We start from the raw sequence: 24,074 nt of genomic DNA, 5'->3' as shown, positions 1-24,074 counted from the left end.
ACTCAGTAAAGGAAAGTCATCTTTACATCCAGTTCCCCTCCATCTTCTCTCCTACCAGTCTGACACTAAATCTTTTTGCCTTCAGGCTCTTGGTACCCAATTCTCATCCATCTCTCTCTTATCACGCCTGCTCTGGAGAAAGGCTTTCCTGTCTGTCATCTACACCTTACTCAATTTTTTAATCAGTGTGTTAACATTCTTAGGGTTTGGGGCACTTTAAGCCTAATCACTGTGGAATGAAAAGCTTTTAGACCCTGGCAAAGGAATTTCAAGCATCAGTGAACATTTGAGAGAAATGTTGGGGACAGTGGATAAATGTTGGGAAAAACATAGTTAGATTTTTTCCAAGAGACCCTAAAAATCATAGTACTTAGGTGGACACCTATGGACATTAATGCTCTATACATAGCTACAGTTGATTTGGGGCCCCAGTGAAGAAAGAAAAGGGCAAACACAGTTGGGGGCAGACTACAAAGGCTTGGGGCCAGCCAAAGGAATAGGATCCAGAGAAGTACTACTGAGAAAGAATGCAGAGGGGAAAAATCAGTGATAATGGATGTGCACAGAGGCAGAATACAAGCACAAAGTAGACATACTTTAGAAAATAGGAATCCCAGATATTCTGAGAACTAGAAAACAGGCTCTATAGACACAAGCAGAGGCAAAGTATAGATCATTATGAAGTTGGGGCTATAAGAGCCCTAAGAATTGATTGGGAAAGAAGCAATTGAATTAGAAAAAGCAAACAGAGGAAAAACATTGGAAAATAGTTTGGAAATGAAGAAAGTGAGTGAAAGACAAAAGAACAGATGGAGAAAAGCAAGTAAAAGGGAAGCCAGAACAGACCTAGATATGCTGAGAGATCAACAAAGAGAATGTACATTTGACACTACAGGAAATAAATGATACAGGTGGTACCAACTCTCAATAGATATTCTTCCTTAAATATTCAGCTAATTGCATGTGATTATATTCCCTATTTTACTTTGCCAGTCTAACTTACATAGCCTTAAGCCAAGGAAAGCATGCAGTTTTATAATTATCTATGAATCCAGGGCAATCTCCTTAATGGCCACTATAGTGAACTCAAAAAAGGGTGAGCTTTTGCATGAGTGATTCAGGTTGGCTACAAAAATAGACTAATATGCTTAATATGACATAAGTACAAATGGCTTCAAAACATATTTCTACCCACTTCTCCCACCTCACTCCTGTGATGAAAACAGAACTGAGTACAATAATACAGAATTAAACTACTGTACATGAACAAATGAGACCAATTATCTGACTGTATGACTAATTCACATTGAATCCCTCCATTGCGGCATGGCAGGCCAGCTCTGAGACTTCTAATACTCAGTGCAGAAGGTAAACTGCCAGTCTAGGAAACCTGGCACAATAGGCCTGACTGGACCTGGCTACCCCCAGGCAATGGGCAGGCCTCAGCATCTAAGGCACCCTCATATGAACAGCCAGTAACCAAGCCTTGACCCCCAGCAAAAGAAGCTTTGGACAGTGTCCCCTGTGCCCCAGGTATAAAAGCTCAACTTTAAAAGTCTGAAATAGACTAAAAAATAAGCAAAAAATAGGAAAGAGCCCAGACTACAGAAAGTCACTGTGATGGGAAGATCAAAACACAAATTGAGAAGAGGACTCCAATGCTAAAATGCCTACATGCAAACTCAAAGGAAAATATGAATTGGTCTCAAACCAGAAAAGCCTTTGTAGAAGAGCTCAAAAAAAAGTTTTAAAATGAAATAAGAGAGACAGCAGAAAAATTGGGAAAAGAAATGAGAGTTTGGCAAGAGAAAATCAACAGCTTAGAAAAGGAAAGATAAAAATTGATGGAAGAAATCAGCAGATGGAGAAAAGACTCCTAAATAACTTCCTAAAGAGGAAACTTTTCAAATACAAGACTGAAGAGAAATATAAAAAGATAAACTTTCAGTTTAAGATTAAACTGTTTATATCCTTACATGGGAAAATGATACTTGTAACTCTTGAGACCTTTATCTCTTATTAGGGCCATTAGAAGGAATATACATAGACAGAAGGTGACTTTGATGTGATGATACAAAAAAAAATTGAAGGGTGAAGAAAGAATTGTATTGAGAGAAGAGGAAAGGCAAAGGCAGAGAACTATAGATTACATCACATGAAGAGACACAAAAGTACAGTAAAGGGAAAGAAGGAATGGGGGTTAGCATTGTTTGGACCTTACTCTTATTGGATGTAACTTAAGGAGGGAATGTGTTTCTTGTAAAAATTGACCAAGTGGCTAGTTAGGGCAGTGGGTAGAGCACCAGTCCTGAAGTCAGGAGGACCAGAGTTCAAATGTGACTCAGACACTAAATATTTCCTAACTGTGTGACTCTGGGTAACTCATTTATTCCCAATAGCCTCAGAAAAAAAATTGTGGCCATGTGCTTGGAAATAAAAACTTCACAATCAAATTCAAAAGGCAGAAATATTAAATACATGCATCTTATGATCCTTATTTTAAAGATGAGAGAACTGGCATAAAGAGGTAAATAACTTCCTCAAAATCACATAGCTTGTAAATGTCTGAAGCAAGTCCAACACTATCAACTGAACCATCTAGTCATAAATGGAAATTTCCAATCCTACTTTATCATGGCTCCATTTCCGGCTTATTATTTGTTGTCTGAACTTAATTATTTCTTTTTTTTGTCCAGGTAACCTGTAGTGTTGCCTTATTTTTTTTTTTTATTCTGTCTCCAATAATATTCACTGAAATGTTCCACTCTCCTCTCCTGTGTGTATTTTCTTACAGAAGAATATAATTTTAATACCTTCCCCAATGTCTTTACAGTGTGGAAGTTTATATCTTTGGAGCACAAGCACCAGTAAGTTCCACATGCTGGAAACATTGCAAAAATGGTGCAGCAGTAGTGTATCTGCTTTCTAAGGACCAGCTGGCCATTGGATAATGAATTTTTTGGCCATGGGAACACATGAAAAAAAAGACAGTAAAATAACCTTCAGGCCTACCTAATGCCCTTCTGATTCTATGATCTCAGCAATATAATAGAAAAAAGTAAAGAGAATGTTGAGAATTATTGTCTTAAATACCATCTACAAACAACTAGTAGTAAGCCAATCAGTCCTTCAAGTTGCCTTTATAAATATTTAGTATGTGTCAGGTACTCTAATTTATGAAAACAGCCAGGTGGCACAGTGCATAGAGCACTGCCCTCAGATACTCATTATCTGTGTGACCCTGGACAAGATACATAATCCAGTTTGCCTCAGTTTCCTCATCTATAAAATGAGCTGGCAAAGGAAGCAGTAAACTATTCCAGTATCTTTACCAGAAAAATTCCAAATGGTGTTATAGAGAGTCAGACAAGACTGAAAAATTATTTAAACAAAACAAACAAAAAAATCCATTAATTACAAGATACTTACCAAATTTCCTGGAATACTTGTCAGCTCCCAGTTGATAAATCTAAATTTCATCAGTATTGATATTATTTTATGCTATGATAAATAAATGAAGCCAGAAAAATAAAAGCATATAATAGGTAAGTGGAAGGAAGGTTCCCAGGTCTTCCTTAAAGAAGAAAAAAAAAAAAAAAAGACAACAAGAAATGTCATTTCATGGATTACTTGATTATCTTAAATTGCAGTGCTCATAATGTTCATATGCAAAAATACCACCATAATAAACATTTATGTTAACATTTATTGCAAACACTGAGGGAGTACTCACATCAGTAATAGTTATAGAGAAATTCAAGGGGGGGCGTGGAAATAAATAGCCTCCAAATTAAGTCAGCATATATCCTAGTATTTGGTGACTTTCCAATGCAAAGGTCAAAATAAGTAAAGTTAGAGAATGTTAGGAAATGTAGCTCTACATCAAGAATTCTCAAATTTATAGATTGTGGGTGTTACACTGGATAGAGTGCTGAACTTCAAGTCAAGGAGACCTCAATTCAAATCCCATCTGGGATATTTATTATATAAGCCACTTAACTTTTTTTGCCTTGATTTCCTCAATTATAAAATATGGAATAATAATAGTATCTATCTTATAGGGCTGTTGTGAGGATAAAATGAGATCATCTTTGTAAAGTACTTAACATAGTGCCTGGTACATAGTAAGCACTTAATAAATGTTTCTTTTTCCCTTGCCTGCTCCCATATTATGCATAATTTCTTAAGGAATCTAGAAGTATTAACTATTACAAGTACCAAATCATATCATAAAAATGAAGTTGACTATATTTTAACATAGATAAAAATGATTAACTTCTTACATGGGAATTTATGAATTAGTTGTCTCTATAGTCCATTGACCTAATTATTAAAAGATCAAACAACCATACCAATTTGAAAGAAAGAATAGAAGAAAGTGTTCAATCAAAAGAATTCTAATTTGATCTCTTTTCCCAAACTAATATGTTTAATGGGATATAGATATAATAACAGACACAAATATAAACTCCTACAATTTCCTATTCACATTTAATCATTATAAAGATTTTTGCTAACAATACAAAGGAAAAAAAACTTCCTCAATCAACAAATGCTTTCTCTCCCTATTAAGGAAAATTCTATAATTAAGAATAGAACTTGGAATATTTCACATATGTGCATGTACATATATATATGTATATATATATATATATATAATATATACCATGTACATTTAATTAGCTCAAAATATATGCATTTCATTATTATAAAATCATAATTATATATTTAGTTAATAGTTTTTCTTGATCAATCTTCTTAGAAATGCATTTTTGACACTGAAAATCAGATATCAAGGAAAATTTATAAAAGAAGAATCTTAAGGATTCCTTAATCCTAAAGAGGATTCCTCTTAACATTTCTGGCCAGAAGTGAGCTCTGCTACTCTTTAGGAAGAGGGAGCACAGAAACAGAACAAGCTTTATACATTTACATTTGGTGCAGTCTCCCTCCAGAGACCAGATTGGTCTGTTCCCTTCTGGGTTACAATCTTTCTGTTATGCCCACTATATGTTTTCCCCTAAATATGTATAAGCATGCCCCCCAAGTCATACATCCCATGTTTTAAAATGGTGGAACCCTCCACCCCCTACAGGGTGTGTTGTTTAATATTCAATTAGCCTATTAAGCAGGCACAATAGTGATTTGTTCAAGTCAAGATCAGCTATTAAATTTGTGATTTTCTCAAACCACAAGATTCTTTCTGATTGGCTGGATCCTTCCTAGATCTTCAATTCCTTGTTTGCTCAAAGCTTCTATTGATCACTTAATCTTCTGTGGAATCTTAACTTTCCTTTAAACCTCTCACATTCTGAAAATTTCTTGGTCAATGGTACCTACTATTCTATACTACCTCGAAGCTTGTAACACTGTAAAAACCTAACTTTTCAGTATTTCTCACAATCTATAAACATTTATTAAGTACCTACTATGTGCTATGTGTTATGCTAAATGATGTATAAAATCATTTGTAATATCTTATGGAGGAGCATAAAGAGAAAAAAAATGTGTAGTATCATGTCATAAAATAGAAAAAACAAAAGAATGGAGACATTAGGTTACAGAAATCTTAGTATGATATCCAATTAAAGACAGATCATCTCAACAGCATATCAGAATTAAAATGAATTAAAGATAACAAACATGAAAATGAAAATTATTTTTTCTATCAATGGCAGAGAAACCATTCAAATTCTATTATCACTGTTGCTGATAATCAATGAGTCTTTTTCCCCCTTTGGACCATTTTTATTTCCATATGCAGCACAAGTATGTCTAGAGGAGAACCACATTAAAGGTGACATAATCTGGAGTACATGGAAAAATCAATGATTGGGATATTTGAGTGAGAAGGAGATACTGATAAATTGGGGATGAAGGAAGGGAACACACAAACATTACCATGACCACCTACAAAAGGAAATTGAAAGGCTCAGCTACCTGGATGTAAGAAATTAAGCATACCAGCCAAAGTGAAAATGAATGTCACAAAAAAGGTGATGAAGAAGCATTGGAGGTGTGAACAAATTGCAAAATAGGATAAATAAGGAACTTTATAGAAGATTAGAAGCTAAAAATGTTATATGGAAAATGAATGCTAGAAAGATGGGATAGTCATGTGATAAGAATGAGTGATGGTACATGGACAACTCAGTTGTTCCACTGATATCCTCTCTCTGTCAGGAGAGATACAAGAAGGTTTCCACATCATTAGATGAACCTCCTGTGGCGAATGATAGAACATAGACAAGAATCATATAAGAATGGCAATTATTGATGATTTCCAGTTTTCATTGTTTTTTCCCATGATCTTCTCCTTTACCCCAAAACAAACAGATAGATCATTTTTTTGATCTTGCTATCAATTACAACAGTTCTTCTTCCATATTCCTGAATTCTGAAATGCCTTTATCTATCATTGTATTTTTCCTTTGCCTTAACACCTCTAACCCTGTTGTTCAAGGTCACTATCACCGCTAATCCTGTCCTTCAGTTCTTTTCCAGGTCCTCAATTCTTCACAGGCTATACTCTTCTACTTTCATTTTGATCCCTTCATTTCTTCATCCCCACTTCCTTGATTTTCATTGGCTATCTTGTATTCCTGGAATATTCTTTCTTCATCTCTGCCTCTTGGCGTCTCTGGATTCTATAATATCTCAGCCCAAATACCACCTTCTTTTGCAAGAGTCCTTTAACAATATACATTGAAGCTAGTGCCTTTTCTCTGAGTTTGCCTCCTATTTACATTGTATCTATTTTGCATTCATGTTATCTCCACTATTAGAATGTGAGCTCTTTGAGGGAAGAAGCTGTATTTGCCTTTCATTGTATCCCTGTGCTTAATCCAATGCCTGGCATATAGTGATTGAAATATATTCAGTGACTGGGATGAATTTGATTGATATAAAATTAGATATATAAGTCATAGAATTAAGTTGATTTAGCTTAGATAATTAAGAAGGGGATGAAATTGAATAAAAAAAGTGCACTGAATTGCATTTGGTAAATTATAGTCAAATTTAAATGACTTTTAACACCTGAACAAAATTCTATCTTTTCAACAACAATAATTTTCTGATGGTATCATATGACTATGAATCATGGAATACCATAGATTTTAAGAAATTAAACCCCCCCAAAATTTGGAAAAATATGATAGGTATATATAATTATCAGTAATAAATTTTTCACCCAAAATAGTTTTAAAATATCATCAGATATATAAACAACAATACCAAATGAGCCTGTAGTATAACAAGATCAAGGAATAAATAATGTTCAGTTGTACTCAGATTATGTTGAGAAGTTTCCCCTTGTAAAGACCAATCTCCCAAAGCTCTATGATGAACTTTCTGCTTGTCTCCTATATTATCACATTTAGTGATCTCACTAGTTCCTATGGGATTATTTATGATCTCTATGTAGATTGTTCCTAGATCTATATATAGCCAGCCCTAGTCTCTCTCTTTGGCCCTATTTCTACATCACCAATAGCCTCTTAGACAACTCCCAATGCATGTCTGTAGGTATTTCAAATTCAACATGTCCATTCTGTTCCCTTTGAACCCTCCTCTCTATCAAACTTTCCTATTATTGTTCAGGACACCACCATCCTCCCAATCACCATGCACAAAATCTTGGTGCAGACTTATTTCATATATTCAATCTATTGCCAATTCTTGTCATTTGTTGCAATTGCAATATCATTCTCATAAATCCTCTTCTCTCTATTTTCAAAGCCACAGCCTTAGTTCACGTTTTCACTACCTCATCACCTTTCTAATTGGTCTCCCTCTCTCAATTTTTTCCCTTTCCAACTCATCCTTCCCTCAAGTGTTAAGATGATTGTTCTAAAACATGTCTCAGTATAACACTTCACTGATCATGGAACTCTAACATCTCCTTCTTATTTCTAGGATCTGGATTCTGTTCTCCTTCCTAAACCTTAGGTATTTTTAATGTTATTGAGCCTGGTAGACGAGCATAGACTATTCTCCTTCCTTTATATTTTGAAGTTGTGTGATTAGATTTTCCAGGAAATACAATTTTACTAGCTTTTGTTATATACATTTCATCTTTGAGCAAGGGAAGCATGTCATTCCTACACTTTAAACCACTATCTGAAAAATCCAAATCTCATTTTCAGACACCAACTTTTTAACCAGATGACCACTTCCAAATCTGTGTTTCTTTTCTGAAACCTCTAACTTCATTTAGCATCAAGGATGAAAATACCATCTGTGCCCCTAAAGTCTTCAATTTCCTGCTTAAGAGTTCATAATCCTTAGCAATGCTTTTTAGATTCATTCAAGCAATGTCTTTTGTGCCCATGTGAATCATTAAAAATAGGTACTGTGTATCTTTCATAACTATGGTGAGGAGAAGAGTCCCTGCTTACATAAGTGATAGAGAGGATCACACAAGATAAAATAGACCTTTTTGATAAAAAAAAGTTTTTATATAAACAAATTTAATAAAATAAAGATGAAAATAGAAACATAATTGGAAAAAATTGTAATAAAGTAATATCTAAAATCAATAAAGAACTGATCCAAATTTATAGACTAAAGGCCACTCCCCAATGATAAATTGTTTAAATATATAGACAGTTTTACTTGAAATTAACCATATAAAAATATTCCAAATCACTGATATTTAGAAAGATTAAACTAAGACAATTTTGAGGTTCTATCTCATGCCCATGAGAATCAGTTGGAGTTAGACTGGCAAATCTGACAAAAAAGGAAAATGGCAAATGTTGGCATCAGGAAAACAAGTATACAAATAGATTATAGTTGAAGGTATAAGTAGATTCAAGCATTCTACAAAACAATTAAGAAGTTTCCCAAATGTTACCAAATTGTGCATAGTCTTTGACTTAATTATGTCACTGCTAGGTCTATTTCCCAAAAAGATCAAAGAAAAAAGAAAGGATCTTATATGTACAGACATTTAAAGCAGCTAATTTCATTTTCTTTCAAAAGTCAGAAACTAAGAGGAATTCCTACTTTAAGAGAAGAATAACTAAACAAATTGTATTATGTGAATGCATTAAAACATTATTGTGCCATAACAAATGATGAAATGAATAGGCATTTCAAAGCAATCTGGAAAGAACTCTATGATATGATAAAACAAAAAGTTGGATCAGGGAGAGTAATTTACACAATGACAATGATATTATAGAGAAAAACAACTTTGAAAAATTATTTAACTCTGATTAATGGAATGATAAATCACAAGTTCAGAGGCTAGAAGATGGATGAATCATGCCATCCACTTCTTGCCAGAGAGCAGCTGTAAATAAAATTCATATTCGGGTTATTTGCTTATTTGGACGTGGCCAACATAGGAATTGGAATAAGCATATTTGTTCTGAGGGCTTTTTTTTGGGGGGGAACCATTTTATAGTGGGCAGTGGGAGGGAAAAATAATTAATTCTTATAAAGGCAAATTTTAAAGAGTAAAAGCAAAGCATCAATTTAACCACATGACTAACCTCAGGAGTTCTCCCACATTTCCTAGACAAATACCAGGGGAAGATAGAAGACTTCCCTTTGATTATCAAATCTACAGATAACTTTCTCAATATCCTTGAGTAAGTAGTCACTAAACAGTACCACTCCTTTCTTCTTCCTCTGATCTCCACTAAATCATCTCTCACCTGATGGTGAAAGATAAAAAATAGACAAGAAAAACAAAGTAAAGCGTATACTTATCCCAAATATAGAGGAGAGATTAATTCTTGGCTATGGAAGCAATGGAAGTAATTGTTAGAGATATGTTTTAGTAGTTTCATATAAAAATAAAGTGCTTTTGTACGACAAAAATCAAAAGAAGCTTATATAAAAAGTAAAGTAATAAGATGAAAGAAAATATTTATTAAGCAAATATTAGACAATAGCTTCATTTCCAGAATTTACAGAGAACTCATATAAACCTCTAATATTAATTCAAGATATAATGGACAATACTTTCCAATGCTGGAAACATATTTATCTAAGCATTTTCTCGAGCCAACATAGGACATAAGCCTAGAGATGAAAGGGACTTTAAGAGCCACAGGATTGGATTTAGTCCAATCCTTTCATTTTATAAAAGTGAAAACAAAGACCCAAGGACACACAGGAATTAGGTGGCAAAGCTGGCATTTAAAGTTCATTTGAAAAAACTAGGCAAATGAAATGTGAGGAAAGAATAAAGCTGAGCTCCAAAAAGAGAAGTAAAAAGACTATAATATATATTATAATTATATAAAAAACATATATATAATTATATATTTGTATATGCATAATATTTATATGTAATATAGAATAATGTTTATATATAATATATATTCCTTTATATGTAGGAAGAAGGGATGAAGGATGAGAAGCAAAGGTGTGGAACATTGCATATAATGTCAGATTTTGGTATTGATTATATTTGCTGATATTTTTTAAAATTGTTCTTTTTTTGGTTGTTGTTACAAGGGATAACTAACTCTTTGGGAGAAAAAGGAGAAAGGAGAGATAGAAGAGTAAATCTTGATTATTTAAAAAACAAAAAGTATCAACGAAAATCGTTTTAAAAGGAGAAAGCCATTATAAACTAAACTCCTTTTCATATTTTGACAAGATTACTACATTGATAGATCAGGTAAATGCTGCAAATATAGTAGTTACCAATGACTAAGCTTATAATAGTATCTTTATGAACAAGATGGTGAAATGTGGCACAGATGATAAAATGAAAGTCTAAAAGTTCACTCAATGATAATACTTGAAGAGTGTTGATTAATAGATGGATAACAACATGGAAGAATATCTCTGGTGACATATTGAAGGATTTCATATGTTTTCTTTGTTTCAGCTTTTACCAAAGTATTTTTATTTCAAGAGTATAAAAAGAACATGCAAACATTTCCTCCAGGAACTCAGGTTCATAATCTCTGGAGCAGTGAGGAAGATTAAACTGGCTGCTTAACTCAGTTCCTATTTAGCATTATTCCCACCAAATTCTAAATCCAATCTTCTTTTTCCCTTGCATTCCAACTCCCTGGCTTCTTAGAGTTTCCCTGATGGGTTGGTTGAAAGATCTAACCTGCAATCCTGGACCCCAAGGCCCCAGTGGTTCAAACTCTTGGTTCTCTGTACCTTGAACTGAAAAGGATAAATGAAACAAGATTTGTCACTTAACCCCAGCCTCAGGGGGAAAAAAATGAAACAAGATTTGTTCTAATTCCATAGGATCTTAGGGGGGTAGAGGCTAGACCTCAGGCTCTTCCTTCCCAAGTTTAGAACATGGCATCCCTACAGTGAATAAATGAGACCTTCATCTAAGACACTGGTGGAAATAGGTCAACTCTCTACTTATTAAATATTCTTATCAGAAGTTTGGATAAATACATAGAATGTATGCTCATCAGATTTTCAGGTAAGAAATTTGAGAGTTATGAAAAGAAAGAATCAATCATACTAAATCCCACATAAATATTTATTCCAAGTGTTTTTGTTTTTATTTTTTGCTGAGGCAATTGGGGTTAAGTGACTTGCCCAGGGTTACATAGCTAGGAAGTGTGAAATGTCTGAGATAAGATTTTAACTCAGGTCCTCCTGACTTCAGGGCTGGTGCTCTATCCACTGCATCACCTACCTGTCACCCCACATAAATATTTATTAAACACCTAGTATGTGCCAAGCATTTGACTAAGCATTGGGGATACAAAAAAAGTCAAAAGATAATCTCTAAGGCGCTTACAATATAATGAAGGAAACTACATAAAAACTAATATACACAAAGAAATAATATATAGTCTAAAGTTCAAATAATTTGAATTAAGATAGGTTGGAAAAGGTTTCCTGTAGAAGGTTGGACTTTAGTTGTCATTGAAAGACTGCTAGTAGGTAGACATGAGGAAAGAGAGTATTCTAAACATGAGTTAATGCTTAGCTCTGTGTGAAAAAGTGTCTTGTTTGTGGAACAGCCAGAAAGACAGTACCACTTTACCATAAAGTAGCAGTTGGGAGTAAAGTGTAAAAGACTGAAAAAGTAGGAGAGAGTGAGTCTATGAATGCCAAACAAAGCATTTAGTATTTGATCCTGGAGGAAATGGGGAGCCACAGGAGTTTAATCCTTTAGTAGGTGGGATAACATGATCAGACCTTTAGGGAAAATCACTTTAGAAATTGAATAAAGGATGGATTGAAGAGCAGAGGTACTTGAGGCAAGATGACCCATCAGCAGATTACCAAACTGTGAGGGGATGAAGGTCTGCACTGGAGTGGTGGCAGTGTCAGAGAGAAGGGAGTTATATATTCAAGAGATTTTGAAAAGATGAAATCAACAGTTGTTACCAAGTGATTGAAAATAGGAGTTGATATTGTGCAGAGGCAAGGATATCTCCTAAATAGTGACCCTAAGGAACTCTGAGGATGGTGTTACTCTCTATGGTAATAGAGAAGGTAGGGGGAAAGGAGAGATAATGACTGATTTTTTTTTGGACTTTTGCTAGTCTAAAATGGGACTAAGTGAAGAAATCAAAAGTTAATAGAAACAAATGTAAAGTCTCATTAGGTTTAAAAAGTCAACCACACAAAGAAAAAAAAGAGGGAAAGAATACCGAGCTTAACAATAGTTTACATTTAAAATGTCATAGGAAAAGATACCATCTATAAATCCTATATGATTCTATCATGTAAGGAACCTGTCAAAATCATTAATTCTATATTAGACTATATCTATATAAGTATAGAGAAGCAACAGAGTGTTATAGATACTGAGATGGTCTCAAAGTCAAAAGGTCTAGGTTCAGGTCTCACTTTTGACATATACTATCTTAGAGATCTTAGGCAAGTCATTTAACTTCTTACTGCCCCCAGATAAGCTTCTAAAGCTATGACTTTTAGAGGACTTAGGGATTAGTAGATTCTTTAGTAGGAGGAAGCCCCTCATTGAGAATACTTTGTGGAAATGAAATCAGGGTGGGATAAATAAATGAATGCATAGAAAGATAGATATATTAAGATAAATAGATAGATATATAGAAGTTCAGGGCACAGAACAAGGGAAGCATAGACCTTTATTGCCTATACTGGCCAAAATACATTTCTAATATTATGTTTACTTCTGGTATCTGCATTCAGAAGGATGTTGACAAATCACAGGGTAAGTCTAGAAACAGGCAATCAGCATGATGAGAAATCTGACTCAGGACAGTATCCTGATAGTTTAGGTTATATGCTGGAAAAAAATGAGAACCCTCTTCTCCATCTATCAATGATCAAAAGGTTTAGGAATTTAATTATGGGAACAATATTCAACAAAAATACTCAGTGAGAATGCCATTTTGGTGCCATTTAATTCCTCTTTCTGATATTAGCCATATCCTTGTTCTAAGGTCAGCAGCCTCAGAGATCATGCTCCTCATGGCTTTTTGCATTCAAGTAATAAAATCCTATGCCAAAATCTATAAGTTTTCATTCTCTAAACCAATTAAATCTCCAAGATAGTTTCAATGAATTTTTTATGTTAAAAACTAGTTAAAACTCGATGAAATAGGACCTCAGATTACTCCTACATCATATGAAGAATCCCAGGGTTCTTGAAATGAGAATGTTTAACTTAAAGATTTTTAGAGGGATATAATAAAAATACTATTTCTAAATATTCAAGTACATGTAAAAGGGAAATATTATCTAGTCCATATAGGTTCAGTAAGCTAGAAATTACAATGATGCAGCTTTTGGGCTTAGCAGAAGGAAAAACTTTTTAACAATTAGTGTCTTAGAATGATATAGGCTTTCAGTGATCCAAGACAGTTCCAATAAACTTTGATGGAAAATGCCATCTACATTCAGAGAGAGTCTCTATGGAGACTGAATGCAGATTGAAGCATACTGTTTTCATCTTTTTTCCTTCTGTTTTTTCCCTCTTGTTATGATTTTTCTCTCTTGACAAGACTCATGGAAAAATGTAAAAATGAATGTACAAATATAATTTTAAATTTTTTTTCAAATAATTGATATAGTCTCCCTTTTGAAGTAATGGCTCTCTGCCGTCAGAAGTTTCTAAGCAAAGGCTTGAAGGCAACCTTTCAGGGATGCAAAGGGATTTCTGCTTCAAGGAGAAGGTTTTTCTAGATGACCTTCAACATTCTTTCCCTCTTCTTTCCTCTTGCTGACAACTATTATCTATACTATAATAAATAGGATCTGGTAACAGTCTTGAAATAATTTACAAAAGTAAAACTGTCTAACTGTCATTTAATATTAATGCAGTCTTATTGACCCGTTAAATTCTTTTCTATTAGAATGCCTCTATTTGTTAAGTAATGTGGCTAGCAGACTCTCAAATCCCATTTGTAACACCTGCCACTTAGTCCTAGAAATTATTGAGTTTCTTGTTGTTGCTGAGATTTTCAATTGCATCTGATTCTGGGTGACCCATCTGGGATTTTCCTGGAGTGAGTTGCCATTTTCTTCTCCAGTTCATATAACATATGAAGAAATTGAGTCACACAGAGTTAAGTGACTTGCCCAAGATCACACAACTAATAAATGTCAGAAGCTAGATCTGAACTGAGGTCCTCCTGACTCTAGTCCAACACTATCCACTGAACCTGTTTCCTAATAGAAATGGAGAAAGTCATAAAAGATGGAAAGGAGGCACAAGCAATATCCTTTCATTTGCTTTCTTCATGCCACAGAGAAAATAATGTGAATGTGCCACAGATTATGCTGTCCTATATAAAGGTATAAATCCATTGAATTAAATGGAATTAAGTACTGAATTTTCAACAAGTGGCCAATTAGAAGAGACTAATTCTGGCTAAATCCCTGAGAAGGAGTTGCTTATTAGGAAGAGGAGTTCAGTGGTTCCAGCTTTAGTCTTCTCCTCCCTCTTTCCCATGGAGGTGGACCATGTGGGTTTCAAAATTCTGACAGATTTGGGTTTTCCCATCTTCCCATGAGCATCCTAACAATGTTCCTGGAACAGATGAAGGTAATGTTTACATAGGGAATCAAGAAGCAAACTGGTTACAGACTCAAAGCTCTATAAAGATCCCAGGAGAGGGAAAACAGTCCTACACTATACCTAAGGGCAACATCTTTTTTTTTTAATAGTATTTTATTTTTTCCAAATACATGTAAGCATCCATTTCATTTCAATATTCATTTTTTTTTATCTTTTAAAGTTGTTTTATTTTTCTGATTATACAAATACATTAGTTGTTTTTTAAATACACATTTCTTTATGAGTCATGTTAGTAAAGGAAAATCAGAACAAAAGGAAAAAACCACAAGAGAAAGAAGAAAAAGAAAAAAAAGTGAAAATAGCATTTGTTGATTTACATTCATTCTCATCGTTCTCTTTCTGGACACAGATGAAGTTTTCTAGCCAATGTTTTTTGGGATTTCCTTGGATCACTGAATCACTGAGAAAAACCAAGTCTTTCATAGTTAATCATAGCACAATGTTGCTATTATTGTGTACAATGTATTCCTGGTTCTAGTTGTTTTGCTCAGCATCAGTTCATGTAAATCTTTCCAAGACTTTCAAAAATCAGCTTATTCATCATTTTTTGTAGAATAATAATATTCCATTACTTTCACATAACTTAGTCAGCCATTCCTGAATTGATGGGCATCTACGCACTTTCCAATTCTTTGCCGCTACAGAAAGAGCCCTACAAACATTTTTGCACATGTGGGTCCTTTTCCCTCCTTTATGATTTCTTTGGGATACAGACCCAGTAGTAGCACTGCTGGATCAAAGGGTATGCATAGTTTTATAGCTCTTTGAGCATATAGATATTCTCTAGAATGTCTGGATCTGTTCACAACTCCACCAATGTATGTGTCCCAGTTATCTGACATCCTCTCCAATATTTATCATTATATTTTCCTGTGATCTTAGCCAATCTAAGAGGTGTTCAACATTAATTTTTGTAAGGCTTTGTTTTCCAATTTTTTCCCTTCTTCCCTTACCTCCCCCACCTCAAGATAGTAAGAAATCTGATACAGATTAAATAAATGCAATCCTTTTAAACATATCTCCATAATTGTCATGTTGTGCAAGAAAAATCAGACAAAAAGGGAAAAAACATGAGAAAAAAAAACAAAAAAAGGTGGAAATACTATGTTTCCATCCATATTCAGTCTCCATAGTTCTTTTTCTGGATGTAGATGGTATTTTCCATCCCAAGTCTATTGGAATGACTGTGAATCACTGTGATAGCCAAGCCTATTACAGCACATCATCAGATAACCTTGTTACAATTGCAATGTCTTCTTGGTTCTGCTCACTTCACTCAGTATCAGTTCATGTAAGTTTTTCTAGGCTTTTCTGAAATCGGCCTGCTTGTTATTTCTTTTAGAAAAATAACATTCCATTACATTCATACACCATAACTTATTCAGCTATTCCCCAACTGCTGAGCATTCACTCTCTTTCCATTTCCTTGCCACTACAAGAATTTGTTGCCACAAATATTTTTGCACATGTGGGTCCTTTTCTCTCTCTTATGATCTCTTTGGGCTGCAGACCCAATAGTGACACTGCTGGATCAAAGGGTATGCACAGTTTATAATCCTTTGGGCATAATTCCAAATTACTCTACTGAATGTCTGAATCAGTTCACAACTCCACCAACAATGCATTAGTGTCCCAGTTATCCTACATCCCCTCCAACTTTATCATTATCTTTTTCTGTTATCTTAGCCAATATGAGAGGTACAAGGAAGTACCTCAGAGTTGTCTTAATTTGAATTTCTCTAACCAATAGTCATTTACAGCATTTTTTCATATAACTAGAAATTACTTAAATTTCTTCATCTGAAAATTGTCTATTCATATCATTTGACCATTTATCACTTAAGGAATGATTAGTGTTCTTACAAGTTTGAATCAATTCTCTACACATTTTAGAAATGAGATCTTTAACAGAAACACTGGCTGTGTGCATACCCTTCGACCCAGCCATACTACTACTGGGCTTATACCCCAAGGAACTACTAAAGAAGGGAAAGGGACCTGTATGTGCCAAAATGTTTGTGGCAGCCCTTTTCATAGTGGCTAGAAGCTGGAAGATGAATGGATGTCCATCAATTGGAGAATGGTTGGGTAAACTATGGTATATGAATGTTATGGAATATTATTGTTCTACAAGAAATGACCAATAGGAGAAATACAGAGAGGCTTGGAGAGACTTACATCAACTGATACTAAGTGAAACGAGCAGAACCAGGAGATCATTATACACTTCAACAATGATACTATACGAGGATGTATGCTGATGGAAGTGGATTTCTTCAACATAGAGAAGAGCTAATCCAATTCCAATTGATTAATGATGGACAGAACCAGCTACATCCAGAAAAGGAACACTGGGAAATGAATGTAAACTGCTATTTTTACCTTCTGAATCCAATTCTTCCTGTGCAACAAAAAATTCGGTTCTACACACATATATTGTATCTAGAATATACTGTAATATATTTAACATATATAAGACTGCTTGCCATCTGGGGGAGGGGGTTGGGGGAGGAAGGGAAAAAATCTGAATAGAAGTAAGTGCAAGGGATAATGTTGTAAAAAATTACCCATGCATATGTACTGTCAAAAAATGTTATAATTATAAAATAAAATAAAAATTAAAAAAAAACACTGGCTGTAAAAAATTATTTCCCAGCTTTCTGCTTGTCTTTTAATTTTGGCTGCACTGGTTTTGTTTATGCAAGAACTTTTTAGTTTAATGTAATTAAATTATCCATTTTGCATTTTATAATGTTCTCTAGTTGTTCTTTGGTCATAAACTCTTCCCTTTTTGAAAGATCTGAAAGGGAGATTTTCCCTTGCTTTTCTAATTTGCTTATAGCATCACCCTTTATGTCTAAATCATGAATCCATTTTGATATAGGTATGTTGATATAGGTTGTTAGATATCTTGATATAGGGTGTTAGATGTTGGTCAAAGCCTAATTTCATCTAAGAATATCTTGAAGAGGCTAGAAAAGGACTTCTGCAACTTTGTCAAAAGTACTTTGTAAGCTTGAGTTCAATTTCCCCAGACTCTGTATTAAATTGATGAGATAATATATCACAGACTTCATAGGGGAAAGAGAAGTGACATTATTTTTACCAACTATGCTATTTAAGTTAATATTCTTTTCTAAAAATTAATTAAATCTTGGCTGAGTAAGTGTTATCAACCAATAATCATTGGGTTAAGTGTGTCAGTGGGAAATCTTTTGCTATAATAACTTTAGGAAGAAAATCCCCAACCCTTCACAGTTAATCCTACAACCCTTTAGTGATCCTCTGGGAATCCAGAGTGTGAGTTGGGATAGTAGTTCCAAAGGCATGCTACAGTTATAGAGAAGATGCTGACTTGCACTGCTAGAGGGAATTTCCTCATTTTACCAATGCAGCTATTAGTCCAGTCCCTATCCTTGTCCCTGTCTCTATGTGATATGTCAAGAGGTTCAAGAGTAGAAAAACATCACACAAAAGCGAAAAAAGCTATTGAACATATAGGATTAAGAATTAATATCAAGACTTCTTGGAGATGAGAACATTGGACAGCCTGAAGAGAACATTGGACAGCCTAAAGAGGAAGCAGTTTTATTCCTCAAGGAATAATGCTACAAATTCATGATTGCTTTCATTGGATCAGAGGAAGAGAAGAGCAGAATTAGTGGCTAAATCTTTACTGATGTTTATTGGTGCAGTTATTTGTTGACCTGGAAACAATATAGAAATCTGTTGTGTTCCTGGAACATGAATATGACAGAAGATATGACAGAGTGTTTCCCAAGTTTCGTCAAACCTGATAATTAGCCCCTATCTCTGATGATTTATATGAACACAAAGGGTATTATGAGGAGACTAAAAAATAGTATTGAAGATTGCAATGTCTTGGGTAAGAAATAAAAAACTAAAGAGGCACAAAATTTGCTTTTATCATTGGGACTAGTCAAAGGTAATGTCTTCAGAAGAGAGAAACAGAACTGGGAAATGAACAGCTGATTAAAAATATGTGCATGATAATGGAATTTGGATTCCTGGATCATAGCTTAAAGTACAGAAATGACCAGGGAATAAAAATGTACCTAATAAGTGCTGGTAAGAATACATTTTTTCCAAAGTTCTAAACTTTAATTTAATCAAATGAGCTTTAAATTGAAAAGGAAAAAGAAAACAAGTTATGAATACTTGCCAAAGTAGATATCAATCATAAAGAGTAGCTACAATGTAGGAGTAAAAATACCCAGCAATTCAGAATGCACAAAATATGGATAACAAGCAAGCTAAATTTGAATTCTTACTGCAGAGATCTGTTGACATGAGACCTATGAGTGCCCTATTAATTTGGAAGAATGTAATACACACACACACACACACACACACACACACACAAGTAAAAAGAGGCATGCAGTGGCAGATAGTATAGTATAATATATTTAGAAGATAGACCTATGTGACAAATTCCAGGAATAAAGAGGAAGAAGCATGGTAGAGAGTATTGGGGTGAAGAATATGGAGATTATGAAAGGAGAAACTGAAATGATGTTGCCACTAGAATATTCTACAGACCACCAGGACAGAAAAAGAGAATAGATGAGAAATTCAAGAAAAAAATCACAAACTTGGCACAGAAACATGCTTTTTTTTAGCAATGGGAAATTCAATTATCCAGACATCTGCTTGAGCATTCTCTCTCCCCAAAGCAGAACAACTGATGATTCTTTGACTTGTTTTGATGATAATTTTGTCCTTCAAAAGGCAGAGCAACCAAGAAAAGGAAATTGTATTGGAGATCTAATTCAAATAAACAAGCAAAAATTGTCTGCTATAGTAGAAATGTTGGGAACTATTTAGAATTAGCTATTCTATTTTGGGATTTGAAATACAGAAAGGAAAGCCATGAATAATTGACCATGCATCTTAGATTTGTAGGAAAACAGATTCCAAAAAAGGCATATAAAGGAGAAACAGGGTTTCATGAACCAAAATTCTAAAAGGGAAGAATGGGAATCTCTCAAGAATTAAACTATGAAGACAATAACAATCGTGACTAATATTTATTTAAAGTCTGCAAAATGCCTTACAAATATCATCTCTATTCAGTTCTCACAACAACCCTTGGTGGTAGATACTATTATTATGCCCATTTCCCAGATGAAGAAATTGAGGCAGAGAGATGTTGAGGGACTTGCACGAGGTCACAAAGCTAGTAGTCAGATTGGATTTGAACTTGGGTCTTCCTTACTCTATGTCTGGCATCCTATCCACTGTATCACCTAACTCAACTATGAGAAATAGTTCAGATGAAGAAAGGATGGAGTTGTCTAAAAAGATTAATATGGGTGCATGGGAAACTCATCAATCAATTTAAAAATTTTTAAGATGAATCTGATAATGGGACCTAATCTGGTAAGAACACATTCAAGAGTTTTGAAGCTCAGAATGAGCTGTGAGTATAGGGTCAACAAAAAGGTAGAAAAGCAGAAAGAAGAAATTCTTCCTTCCTTCCTTCTTTTCTTCCTTCCTTCCTTCTTTTCTTCCTTCCTTCCTTCCTTCCTTCCTTCCTCTCTTTCTCCTTTCTTTCTTTGTTTTTTTTTCTTTCTTTCATTTTTCTTTGTTTCTTTCTTTTCTTTTTATTTCTTTACCTCTACTGGGAGAAAACAGAAAGTCAAAAGAGAGGAGAGTAGACTGTGAACTATGGCTTTGAGTAGGTGTTAATACAGAAATTTACTGAAGTATCTGATAGCTTTTTAAGCTATCACTTAAAAAGCAATCACTGCTAAGTGACATTTCCCGGGCTTTATATGGAACTTAAGGGATGATCAATGCACATTTATTTTCAATTAAGGCTTTTTATTTACAAAACATATGCATGGGTAACTTTTCATCATTGACCCTTGCAAAACCTTGTGTTCCAAATTTTCCCCTCCTTCCCCCCACCCCCTCCCTTAGATGGCAGATAATCCAATACATGTTAAATATGTTAAAAATATATATTAAATCCAATATATGTATACATATTCATACAATTAACTTGCTGCACAAGAAAAACAGATCAAAAAGGAGAAAAACTGAGAAAGAAAACAAAATGCAAGCAAACAACAAGCAAAAGAGTGAGAATGCTATGTTGTGGTCCACACTCAGTTCCCACAGTCCTCTCTCTGGATGTAGATGACTCTCTTCATCACAAGATTCTTGGAACTTATCTGAATCATCTCATTATTGGAAAGAGCCACGTCCATCAGAATTGGTCATTTCATAATCTTGTTGTTGCCATGTACAATGATCAATGTACATTTATCAAAAAAAAAAGAAAAAAAAAAAAAAAGGAGAGTCCCATAAAGAGCCAAAATGGAGGGGCAGTCAGCTGGTGCAGTGGATAGAGCTCCAGCCTTGAAGTCAGGAAGACCTGAGTTCAAATTTGACCTCAGACACTTAATACTTCCTAGCTGTGTGATCCTGGAGAAAGTCACTTAATCCAACTGCCTCAGCCAAAAAAAAATAAAATAAAATAAATTTAAAAAAAAAAAGCCAACATGGCTTCATCAAAAGCAGATCATGTCAGGATGTCAGGTCAACCTCAGGCCTTTTTGCAATATGGTAACTAGAATAGATAGCTGATCATGGAAATATTGTTAATACAGTTTACCTAGACTTTATCAAAGAATTTGGCAAAGTCTCTTTTTCTATACTTCTGGGAAAGATATCAAGAATAGGCTGGGCAATAATGCAATTAATGGATTTGAAATTGATTGAATGACCAAATCCCCAAAATAGTCCTTTAAAAGTTCAATGTCAATTTGGAAGAAAGTTTCTAATACATGGATTCTTAAGCTGAGCTCTGTGAACTTGGCTGTTGTTGTTTTAATATTTAGATAATTTATTTCTTTTGTAATCCTATGTGCTATTTTTTTTATTAAAAACATTACTTGGAGAAGGGATCCAAAGGTTTCAACAGATTGCTGAAGAGATCCCTGATACAAAAAAAGATCAAGAATTCCACGTTCTAGTTGAAAGCCCCAGAAATCTGTGATTTGCCCAAGGGTGTTTGATATTTGATCAATAATTAGATATAGGTATAGATGACTTTCTTAGGAAATTTGCAAGTGATGAAATGCTAGGAGGCATAATAACCTGTCTACTGTATGATAAAGTCAGAAAACAATAATATCTGGATAGACTGGAAATAATACAATAAACTGAATGTAAATATAAAATGAATATTATAAATATATGTATAAAATTATCCACACATTTTAAAAATCAACTTTATGAATGGAGAAAGGCTGGCTAGAATATAGTTTGAGAAGAAAAGCTTTGGGGCTCAATGGATGGCTAACAAGCTCACTATGAGTCAAGGGTGATATGTCATTGAAGAAAACTAATGGAATCTTAAACTATGTTAAGGAAATTGGAGTGTCCTAGACTATTGTTGTCTGTTGTGGTCAGATCTTATTGCAGTGTTTCTGATTTCACTCCTAGATAACACATTTTACTCTTAATTATCTAGAGAGTTTCTGGAGCAGGGCTTAATTTTATTTTTTTATTTCAAGAGCCCTCTGGCAGTCTAATGAAGTTTATGAACTCCTCAGAGAATAGTTTTATTAAATTCATGAAAACACATAGAATTACAAAGGAAACCAATTAAATTGAAATAAATATATAATATTTTTCTTATCCAAGTCCATAGACCCCCTGAAATCTATCCACAGATCCTTTAAGGGTTGTTGTTGTCCAGTTATTTTTCAGTCATACTCTATTCTCCATGGCCCTTTCTGAATTTTCTTTGTCATTTTCTTTTCCAGCTAATTTTACAGATGAGAAAACTGAGGCAAAGAGCATTAAGTGACTTGCCCAGGATCACCCAGTTAGTAAATGTCTGGTCTGATTTGAACTCAGGTCTTCTTGATTCCAGGTTCAGTACACTATCCACTGTGCTACCCAGCTGTCCCATTAAGGGATAACCCCAGATTAAAAAACCCTACTTGAGCAAATGCCCAGGGTAGTGAAGGATCTCCAGGTTTTTGCCATATACCAGTGAGCTAAAGGAACTATAACTGTTTGGCCTGATTTTAAAAAAAATTTGGAAATGAATATCTGTCTCCAAATATTTGAAAGGTATCTACATAGAAAAGGTAGTCTTTTTGTGAAAACCAAAGAGAGACAAAGTTACAAAAAGGTACATTTTGCATTTTATATTTATCATTTTATAAATAATCTTCCTTAAGAACAAGAGCTCTCCAAAAGGAGAATGAATTGCCTCCAAAGACTATAGGTTCCTCTTCATTGGAAGTCTGCAATCAGAGGCCAGATGATCACTTGTTGGCTCTGTTTTAAAGGGGACTCTGACTGAGATGTGAATTGAATAAGAGAAAACATAGGATCTCTTCCAACTCTAATATTTCATGAGATGTTATTGGAAATAAGATGCAATGTAGTTTCCTTCTATTTGTAGATTTTGAAAGTAAGATGTCTAAAAATGGAGTCACTTGCTGCTAGTTATAACAACAATAGTAATAATAATTTGTGCATCATTTGTACATTTCGAACAACATTTGTACAGCAATTTAAAGGTTACAAAGTGACCATAGCAGAGATAGTGTATCATTATCCCCATTTTAGAGATGAAGAAACTGAAGTCCAAAGAAATGAAGGTGCTTACCTGAAGCCACACAGCTAGCAAGTGACAGAACCAGGAATTGAACCTGAATTTCAGCCTGAACGTTCACCGTCCTTTCCATTACACTGTCCTGTGCTGTTCATCAACAGCAGACACTATTGTTGAAGGGCAAATAATCAAACAAGTAGAAAGACGGAGATAGAAGGGTAGCTAGACAAAGAATGGACCATGGTGCGCCAGAATGCATAGAGCTCCAGACCTATATAGTCAGGAGGATTTCATCATTTCAGACATTTCATGTGACTCTGAACAATTTACTTAACCCTGTTTGTGTAAGTTTTCTGGTCTGTAAAATGATCTGGAGAAGAAAATGGTAAATGATTTTGCCAAGAGAAATTCAAATAAAAGTCTAACATAACTGAAACGACTAAACAACAACAGAGAAAA

General features: G+C 34.4%; 1 long non-coding RNA gene across 1 annotated transcript in view; it reads right to left on the bottom strand.

Moving 5' to 3' along the window:
• Positions 1-23,841, bottom strand: part of LOC141560510 (uncharacterized) — a 221,255-nt gene extending 197,414 nt beyond the window's left edge. Inside the window, exon 1 of the long non-coding RNA XR_012487735.1 lies at positions 23,670-23,841. This is a non-coding gene — a long non-coding RNA (uncharacterized LOC141560510). The remainder of the gene's footprint in view (positions 1-23,669) is intronic.
• Between the last annotated feature and the right edge of the window lie 233 nt (positions 23,842-24,074).

This window comes from Sminthopsis crassicaudata, chromosome 3 (assembly GCF_048593235.1).
Source record: "Sminthopsis crassicaudata isolate SCR6 chromosome 3, ASM4859323v1, whole genome shotgun sequence".
Taxonomy (NCBI): domain Eukaryota; kingdom Metazoa; phylum Chordata; class Mammalia; order Dasyuromorphia; family Dasyuridae; genus Sminthopsis; species Sminthopsis crassicaudata.
The sequence above is the reverse complement of the archived record's forward strand: the minus strand, read 5'-3'. Positions and strand labels throughout refer to the sequence as shown.